Raw genomic sequence first — 8,827 nt, 5'->3', positions numbered from 1 at the left:
ATCCTAGCACTCTAGGAGGTCAAGGCGGGCGGATTGCTAGAGGTCAGGAGGTGGAAACCAGCCTGAGCAAAAGCAAGACCCCATCTCTACTATAAATAGAAAGAAATTAATTGGCCAACTAATATATATACAAAAAATTAGCTGGGCATGGTGGCACATGTCTGTAGTCCCAGCTACTCCGGAGGCTGAGGCAGGAGGGTCGCTTGAGCCCAGGAGTTTGAGGTTGCTGTGAGCTAGGCTGACGCCACGGCACTCATTCTAGCCTGGGCAACAAAGTGAGACTCTGTCTCAAAAAAATCCCAAACAAAACAAAAACAAAAACAAAAAAGATACAATGAAAAGGTTTGGAGGAAAGAGCAGCAATGAGAGGTTGAGTCCAGAGAGAAAGAACAAAAAATAAAAGAGAGACACAATAATAATACAGGATGTCCCAAAAGTCACAATACATAGGGAAAATGGGATATTGTAGCTAATGTACCTTTTTTCGGGGGGGGGGGGGTGCTTCTGGTAGATGAGAACCAGAAAACCTGCTAGACAAATTCTAAAAGAGCTGTGACACTAAATGTATCTTTATTTACAAAATATTCATTACAAGATTTTATAAAATTTTTCTTTTGGTCTTAGAGGCCGCCGTATTGGTGCTCTGAGACTTGGAGCCCCAAAAATAAAAAATAAATCCTAGCACTCTGGGAGGCCGAGGCAGGCGGATTGCTCAAGGTCAGGAGTTCGAAACCAGCCTGAGCAAGAGCGAGACCCTGTCTCCACTATAAATAGAAAGAAATTAATTGGCCAACTAATATATAGAGAAAAAATTAGCCGGGCATGGTGGTGCATGCCTGTAGTCCCAGCTACTCGGGAGGCTGAGGCAGCAGGATTGCTTGAGCCCAGGAGATTGAGGTTACTGTGAGCTAGGCTTCGAGACTCTGTCTCAAAAAAAAAAAAAAAAAAAATTAAAAAAATTAAAAAATAAAAAAATAAAATAAAATTTTTCTTTGTATGGAGACTTATGGGATACCCTGTAGTTTACAACAGGGATGATGATCAAAAAAGATTGGAAGGTAAAACAGAGTGAGTGAGGTCTTGATCTAAAAGGATCTTTATGCTATTCAAAGTAATTTTGACTTTTTCCTATACAAGAGAAGGAGCCTGTGGTTTATGTAAATGGAAAATGACATGATCAGATTTACATTTAATAAGAATATTCTGGAAATAAATTGGAGGATGAATTGAAAAAAGTTGAGCCTGGAATCTGGAAGATTTCATTATCCCAAGGATAGCTAAGGTTACTGATTGGCTATATACATCTAAATAAGTGGTCTCAACATGGGTAATTTTGCCCCCCACAAGACGTTTGGTAATGTCTAGAGGCACTTTTGATTGTCCAACTGTGTATATAATGGTGAAAAGAGACCAATGATGCTGCTAAACATCCTATAATGTTCAGCACTGCAAAAAATTATCTGGCCCAAACTGTTAATAGTATAAGGTTGAGAAATCCTCATCTAGGTGGGTAATACTTTATAAAATTGAGATTATAGTCTAATCATTTTTAATAATTTTTTTTTTTACTTAGCAATATACTGTTACTACCTTTTCAGGTCAAAGATTGTAAATCTACATTATCACTTGGAATAGTACAGTTCACAGTTCACAATTCATAGTACAGTTTTACTATACATAGCACATGATTTATTTAAACAATTGATCCCACATCAATGGATATTTAGGTTGTTTTTAATTTTTTGCAATTAAAGCTAATACTGTGATAAACATTCTTCTTTATTTTATTTTTTTGAGACAGAGTCTCACTCTGTTGCCTGGGCTAGAGGGCTAGAGTGCCGTGGTGTCAGCCTAGCTCACAGCAACCTCAGACTCCTGGGCTCAAGCGATCCTCCTGCCTCAGCCCCCCCCCAATAGCATTGTCCACCACACCTGGCTAATTTTTTCTATTTTTAGTAGAGTCGGGGTCTCATTCTTTGCTCAGGCTGATCTCAAATTCCTGAGCTCAAGCAATCCTCCTGCCTTGGCCTCCCAGAGTGCTAGGATTACAGGTGTGAGCCACTGCACCTGGCCCAATAAACATTCTTATATGTAAATCTGGACATGGCATTACTACCTAGTTACATATCAAATAACCTATCGATCACCAAATCCCCACTTTATTTAAAGGTTTTTACAATCACCTCCCCTTCCCCCATGTATACACCCTGGTGTTTTTTCAGCAGTGAGTCATTTGGTGAACAATAAAGGTTCTTGGATTTTCTTTTGTTTTGTCTCATACTACCATACTTTCAGATGTTTCCATTTTTATTACCACTTCTGTTTCAAAATTGACAGGCAAAAGAACAGGAATTGAAACTCAAATCAAATATTTTTAGTGCTTATCAAAGGAGCTGGAAACATGATGAAAATGAAATGCTTGGATTATCTGTGGATTTCCTAACCCTGGTTTCTCGTTCCAGTGAGTGATTAAGGGCTGCCTCCTTTGCACATCAGCATTACTCAGTGTTACTGTGGAAGTCTCTGTCCCACATCGCCAGTGTTTAGCCAGTGACAGCTAAGGCTACCGATTGCCTCAGTCAGAACCACACTTCATTTTTACGGCTACCTTACCTGAGTTATTTGTGTCCTTCCTCCTTGGTATTATTATTATTATTTTTTTTCTTTTCTAGTTTTCTCTTTCCAAGCCATAAGGTTACTAAAGCAAAGTTTGTCACAACTCTTTGATATCTCTGTCACGATTACAACCAAAGGAAATGTGCTTGTAAATCAGCGCATTGGTGATTTTGATCAGAGTTAAAGAGATGATTTCTGACAGAAAGGAATTTATTAAATATTAGAATAATAGAGTAGTTTGAGGGATTACTATCTTTTAAATCCTCAAACTTGAAGGAAGTTTAAAGTGGAGACGTTTTTTACAGCTTTTGGGCGGCTGACTGGCACTTCTCTCCCTCTTATAATAACAGAACACCTGTTTCTGGAGGGAACCCATTCTGTGTAGTATGAGTGGGACTGACCCCACTTGACTACCCGTTTCCTCCATCCCACTCCAGTTCCAGATGTAGACATGTGTATTAGACCTGCCTAATGGAAATACACTATCTCCATGGTCACAGTGTTAATTTGGGGGCATGTGTTTCATACTAGACCAATCAGAACCTTTTCTGGGACTTTGTCACAGATGCTATTGAGAAGGTATTATTTTTTTACTGGAGTTACTAAAAGTGAGATGTAAATCTGGAATTTCCAGTGGGAAAAGATCAGGAATTTCCATTCTGCCTGTAACATAGCTCTCAGACAGAGACAAGCATAATCAGAGGCCTAACATTGTTTTAGTCCTTATATCTAGTTCTTCTTCTTCTTCTTCTTCTTTTTTTTTTTTTCAGCCATTTTCCATCAGTATATCTAGTTCTTCTTGAAGCAGTGACTATTTCTGGACTTCACAGTTATACAAGCAAATAAATACCCTTTACTGCTTTACTAGTTTGTATTGGATTTCTGTCACTTTTTGTCACTTTCATTCTAAGGAATACGTATGAATTCAGAGCCTTTGTCCTGTGAGGTGATTGATACAATGCAATGTTTTCTTTCCTCCATGATATCCAAGGTCTATTGAGGAAGATCTTCAACTTCTGGTGAAGGAACTGGTCATCTGAAAAAACCCCTAAGGCAAGTGTAACAATTCTGGCATTTTTCTTTCTTTTTGTGTCAACAGCATGGCTAGCCCAAAGAAGAATCAAAGTCATTTATTCTATCTATAAATAAGTTTCCCTTTCAAGCAGGATCCCTTTTGTGGAAAATAAATTAAAAAGGAAGCAATCCAGGCCTATCATCCAGTGCAGAAGTTCTTTTCACTTCAGCAGAATGAAACGGAATCTGAGAAGTGTCCTTGCGGTTAGCATTCTTTTCTACTGCAAAGGATGAATTCAGCTAACCTTCTAGAAATGTAAAGAGATTTGGTGAAAGAAGGCAATCACTTTGAGGGAAAATGGTGAATCAGAGAATTGAGAGAAAAGTAGAATTGGAATGAGAAAATAAAATTAGAGATAAGAGAGAGAGAAACGAAAACAGGAAAATAACCTTATTTGGGATTTTCTATGTTGTTCTTTGCTTCAACTTACATGCAGAAGACTTGTTAATGGCACAGTTATTCATCCATTAACCAATTAGTCCTATACAACCTACTCTGACCTAGGAACTGAGCTAACTGCTGAGGATACAAGAGTGACTAAGATACTCCATGGCCTCATCCATATTTATAAAACTCAAAATTTGATTCTAGAAAGGAAACAGAAATGAATATCAATCACCTATTCAATCACCCATTGTATTATTGTGCTGATGTTCTCCCCACTACCTAACACCCTGAGCAGTGGGCAAGGGGAGGACAGTGCTTAGTCTCTCCTTAAGCCAAGGAAGAGAGCTTTTTTTTTTTTTTGAGACAAAGTCTCAGTCTGTTCCCTGGGCTAGAGTGCCGTGGCATCAGCCTAGCTCACAGCAACCTCAATCTCCAGGGCTCAAGCAATCCTCCTGCCTCGGCCTCCCAAGTAGCTGGGACTACAGGCATGTGTCACCATGCCCGGCTAATTTTTTCTATATATATATATATTAGTTGGCCAATTAATTTCTTTCTATTTATAGTAGAGACGGGGTCAGGGTCTTGCTCTTGCTCAGGCTGGTTTTGAACTCCTGACCTCAAGCAATCCGCCCGCCTCAGCCTCCCAGAGTGCTAGGATTATAGGCGTGAGCCACCGTGCCCAGCCAGGAAGAGAGCTTTAAAAGAACAACTCAAAGAGGTTGACATTTGTGCCTGGAGCTTGCAAGACACAAGGCATCTGACTCAGGCCGGAAATTCTCAAGGTTGTAGTAACCTGCTTTTTTTGACAGAAGAGCTAAGTGATGGAACTGTGTGGGAATGGCCTGTACCTGAAGGTTGGTGGGGTAGAGGATGCACATTACCCATGTGGCTTCAATGAAGTGAGATAAATTTGGCCCAAGAAGACCACTTGGAAGTGTGTGGTGACTCCAGTAGAGAGATGGGTTGCTGGAAACTCCTGGAAACCAGGAACCAAGGGAAGACCACACACAGACAGCTAGAGGAAACATTGCTACAAAAAAAGGTTAACATTAGAAATTCTCAAATTGGCCAGGCGTTGTGGAACACACCTGTAGTCTCAGCTACTCAGGAGGCTGAGGTAGGAGGCTTGCAGTTCCAGGCTGTAGTGTGCTATGATTGCACCTGTGAATAGCCACTGCACTCCAGTCTGGGCAACATAATGAGACCCTGTCTTTACAAAAAAAAGAAAAAAGGAAAAAAAATTCTCAAAGTCAGGAGGTATCTAGAAAAGCATTCTATGGGAGAGAATCAGCATTCGGAATCTGTTCAATCTAGAGGGCACCAATATTAGGTTGTAACTGTGTAAGACCTCTCTGTCCCCTTCCCACCAATAAAACATGAGGAACCAATGCAGTCTTGAAATTGGGAGGGAAGGGTAGAAAATATGTTAGGAACTGACCGTGCCCTTCCCCCAGCAAAGCCTTATAACCCGAAATATATTTGAGTTAGAGGAAGGGGAGAACTTGAATTGGTGAGAGCTTGGACTATATTATCGATTATTTGACCTGACTGGTCTTTTTGTTACCTGAAAGTGACAGTAAAAATACCATGGAACATCCCCCAAGATTTTGTCCTGAAACAGATAAGAACCGTTCTACAGAGAGAGCTGGAATGTACAGGACTGGGAAGGAATAAAGTATTTTCTGTTTGTACCCTACCAAATCTCACTTATTTACTCATACAACCACCTCCATTACCTTATCTTCCAAATATCCCCACTAAGTGTGAGCTCACTTGCATATATTAAAGCAGAGGCTGCTTATGCAAAGGTTCATGCTTTTGGTGTAGATGGGAGGGTTCCTGATTTTCATCCTATCCTGAAAGGAGTCTATTCATCCCAAAATGAAAAGCTCTTATGCTAGACCAGTGGGTCTTGTAAGGTTTTTCGGCGGCGGTGAGAAGAAAAGACAGAGAGAGAGAGAGAGAGAGAGAGTTGGGGCCAAACCACGTGGCTTTATTATATACTCGTGGACGAGGTTCTGGGGTCCAAAGAGAGGGGGGGCCCCAGAAGTCGCCGCAGTTTGAAGGGGCTGAGGCCTTTTATACCCTTTTGGGCGGGGCTAGGGACTTGTGGTGGGAAGAGCTGGGATTCTCTATTGTGACCTTGGATGGTCGTGGAGAAATAGGAGGGGCTGGAGGTATTTGTGGAATCCTGGAGCGAATCCAGGTGGAGATCTGGGTGTGGTTCCTTTCAGTGGGGCCTGGCAGTTTGTCCTTGGCAGGTCAGGTCACTAAGCGTTTTCTTTTTCCATCTAGGGAGGGGAGGGGGCCCCTGCCACCAGCCTTACAGGTCTAACTATAGATGTAACACCTGTCTTTTCTTTAAATGGTAAATATTTTGTGTTGTCCCCTTTACTGTAATAAATAAACTGGAAGTAATTAATAATAAAACACATGGTTCATTGTGTAAATGCTTAGTCATGGTTATGCATAATGGAATGCATAATGGCATAGTTATACATCTGTACCCACACATGGAATCATTGGCTGAAAAGCTACAAATGTGGAAAAAAACAGGTATATATATATATAAAATATATATATAAAATTATATATATATATATAATTTTTTTTTTTTGAGTCACAGTCTCGCTCTGTTGCCTGTACTAGAGTGCCGTGGCGTCAGCCTAGCTCACAGCAACCTCAAACGCCTGGGCTCAGATGATCCTTCTGCCTCAGCCTCCCAAGTAGCTGGGACTACAGGCATGCACCACCATGCTTGGCTAATTTTTTGTAAATATATTTGTAGTTGGTCAATTAATTTCTTGCTATTTTTAGTAGAGACAAGGTCTCTTGCTCAGGCTGATTTCGAACTCCTGACCTTGAGTGATCCGCCCACCTCAGCCTCCCAGAGTGCTAAGATTACAGCCACCGTGCTTGGCCCCAGGTATATTATATTGACTTAAATAAAATTAGCTCACATGTATTGGTGGTATTATTTTCTGAAGTTCTGAATATTTCTTCCTAAAGTTTCCCGTAAAAGGAAGTACAATTCTTCAGTTTATTCAGCAATTGCATTTTTAGAAAATTCAGTTTACATTAAAGCCATGCCAGAAATACTTAGTGTTTATATGTTAAACAAAGTTAGGCTGACTAAATTTAAATTCACTAAATGCTATCTTTGTAACAATCAAACCCACCCTCACAAATTTCCAGATTACCCTCAGGAGAGGATCCTGTTATTCAGCACAGGCCGGTCTATGTGATCATCCACACCACTTCTCTCTCAGGCCTTCTAAACTCCCCGCCTGTGCCTTCCCCTTCCTCCTACCTTTCCTCACTTCAGGGGAATTCCTGCACTGAAGAGAACTCTGCTTACAGTATTTTTCTTTTAGAAATACTCATGAATTGAGAAGATCACTACATTTGATTATCTCTTGAAACCAAATCTTGATTGCATTTTGGATGTTCTAAAACTCCCAAGTTATTCCCATGCTCATTTTTTCTCCTAGCCACTAGAACACCGGGGACATGCTCATTATTATACATGACTGTTCTCAACCATTCCTTGATGGTGATTTTGTTTTCAGACGTTTATTGCTCTACATTTGGGGACTTTCTGTAGAAAATCCCAGAAGCATGCTGATTCGCCCCATTATACATTTACAGTCTCCAATTTCAGCTTTCATGGATCTGTGTAGTTGAGGCAGTTTCTCCCACTTCCCTCAGCACTGATCCTCACCCTTCCATTTCTTTGCCTCTCCCACTTGCCAAAACGACTTTCCAAATCAGCATGCATCCTTACACCCTGTTCCGCAAGAAAAACAAGAGACCAGAGGTAGAGTGCTGAAAGAAAAAGTTTTAATGTCAAGCAGGGAATCCCAATCTGGCTGAGTCTAGTCTCTAGAGAATAAGATTTGGGGAGAGGGAAAATGGCATAGTATTTTATTTTATTATTTTTAATATTTTTTAGAGACAGAGTCTCACTCTGTCACTCACGCTGGAGTACAGTGGTATGATCATAACTCACTGTAGCCTGGAACTCCTGGGTTCAAGCAATCCTCCTGCCTCAGCCTCTCCAGTCACTGGGATTACAGGCATGGGTCACTCATCAGCCAGCAGAGTATTTTAAATCCAAACCAACCCACCCTCAACTGTCTCTATCCTGTATTAGGACAGTGTTGCTGACTGCTGGCAGTATCTGGGCTTGGAAGTTGGACAAGCACTGATGGGGGGAAGGTGGTCCTGCATTTGTGGGGTTCCTGCCTCAGGAACCTAGCTTCCAGCTGCCTCTGCTGAAAGCTGGGTGGCCAAATCACTATTTGAACCCTTTCTCCTTCCGGTGAAATCTCCATGTCATTGCCTCCATCTAGAAAGAACCAAAAGTGTAGCGTTAAGTCTCCCAAAAGTTCCACTTGGGTCAGAGTAAATAAACTGACAGAAATTTATTTACTCTGGAGAGCCAGTTCAGTGGCTCAGGATTGTAATCCCAGAGTCTCAGGAGGCTGAGGTGGGAGGCTGAGGTGGGAGGATAGCTTGAGGCCAGGAGTTTGAGGCCAGCCTGGGCAAAATAGTGAGACCCTGTCTCTAAAAGAAAGAAAGAAATGCCTGGAGAGATAACTTCATTACTAATAAAGTAGGTGAAGAAATAAATTGACAAAAAGTGTTCTGCCACCTATAGACCCAAAGAAAAATAAAATTGTTTTATGAGATGAGTGTAGATGAAGTGAATGGTTCTGCTAATCAGAATGGCAAAATTCTGAAACATGT

At 41.0% G+C, this 8,827-nt stretch overlaps 1 pseudogene; it reads right to left on the bottom strand.

The window, feature by feature from the left end:
* Positions 1–494: 494 nt before the first annotated feature.
* On the bottom strand, positions 495–561 carry LOC142874190 (uncharacterized; annotated as a pseudogene).
* Between the last annotated feature and the right edge of the window lie 8,266 nt (positions 562–8,827).

This window comes from Microcebus murinus, chromosome 11, assembly GCF_040939455.1.
Source record: "Microcebus murinus isolate Inina chromosome 11, M.murinus_Inina_mat1.0, whole genome shotgun sequence".
Classification (NCBI taxonomy): domain Eukaryota; kingdom Metazoa; phylum Chordata; class Mammalia; order Primates; family Cheirogaleidae; genus Microcebus; species Microcebus murinus.
This window is presented reverse-complemented; position numbering and strand designations above follow the sequence as displayed.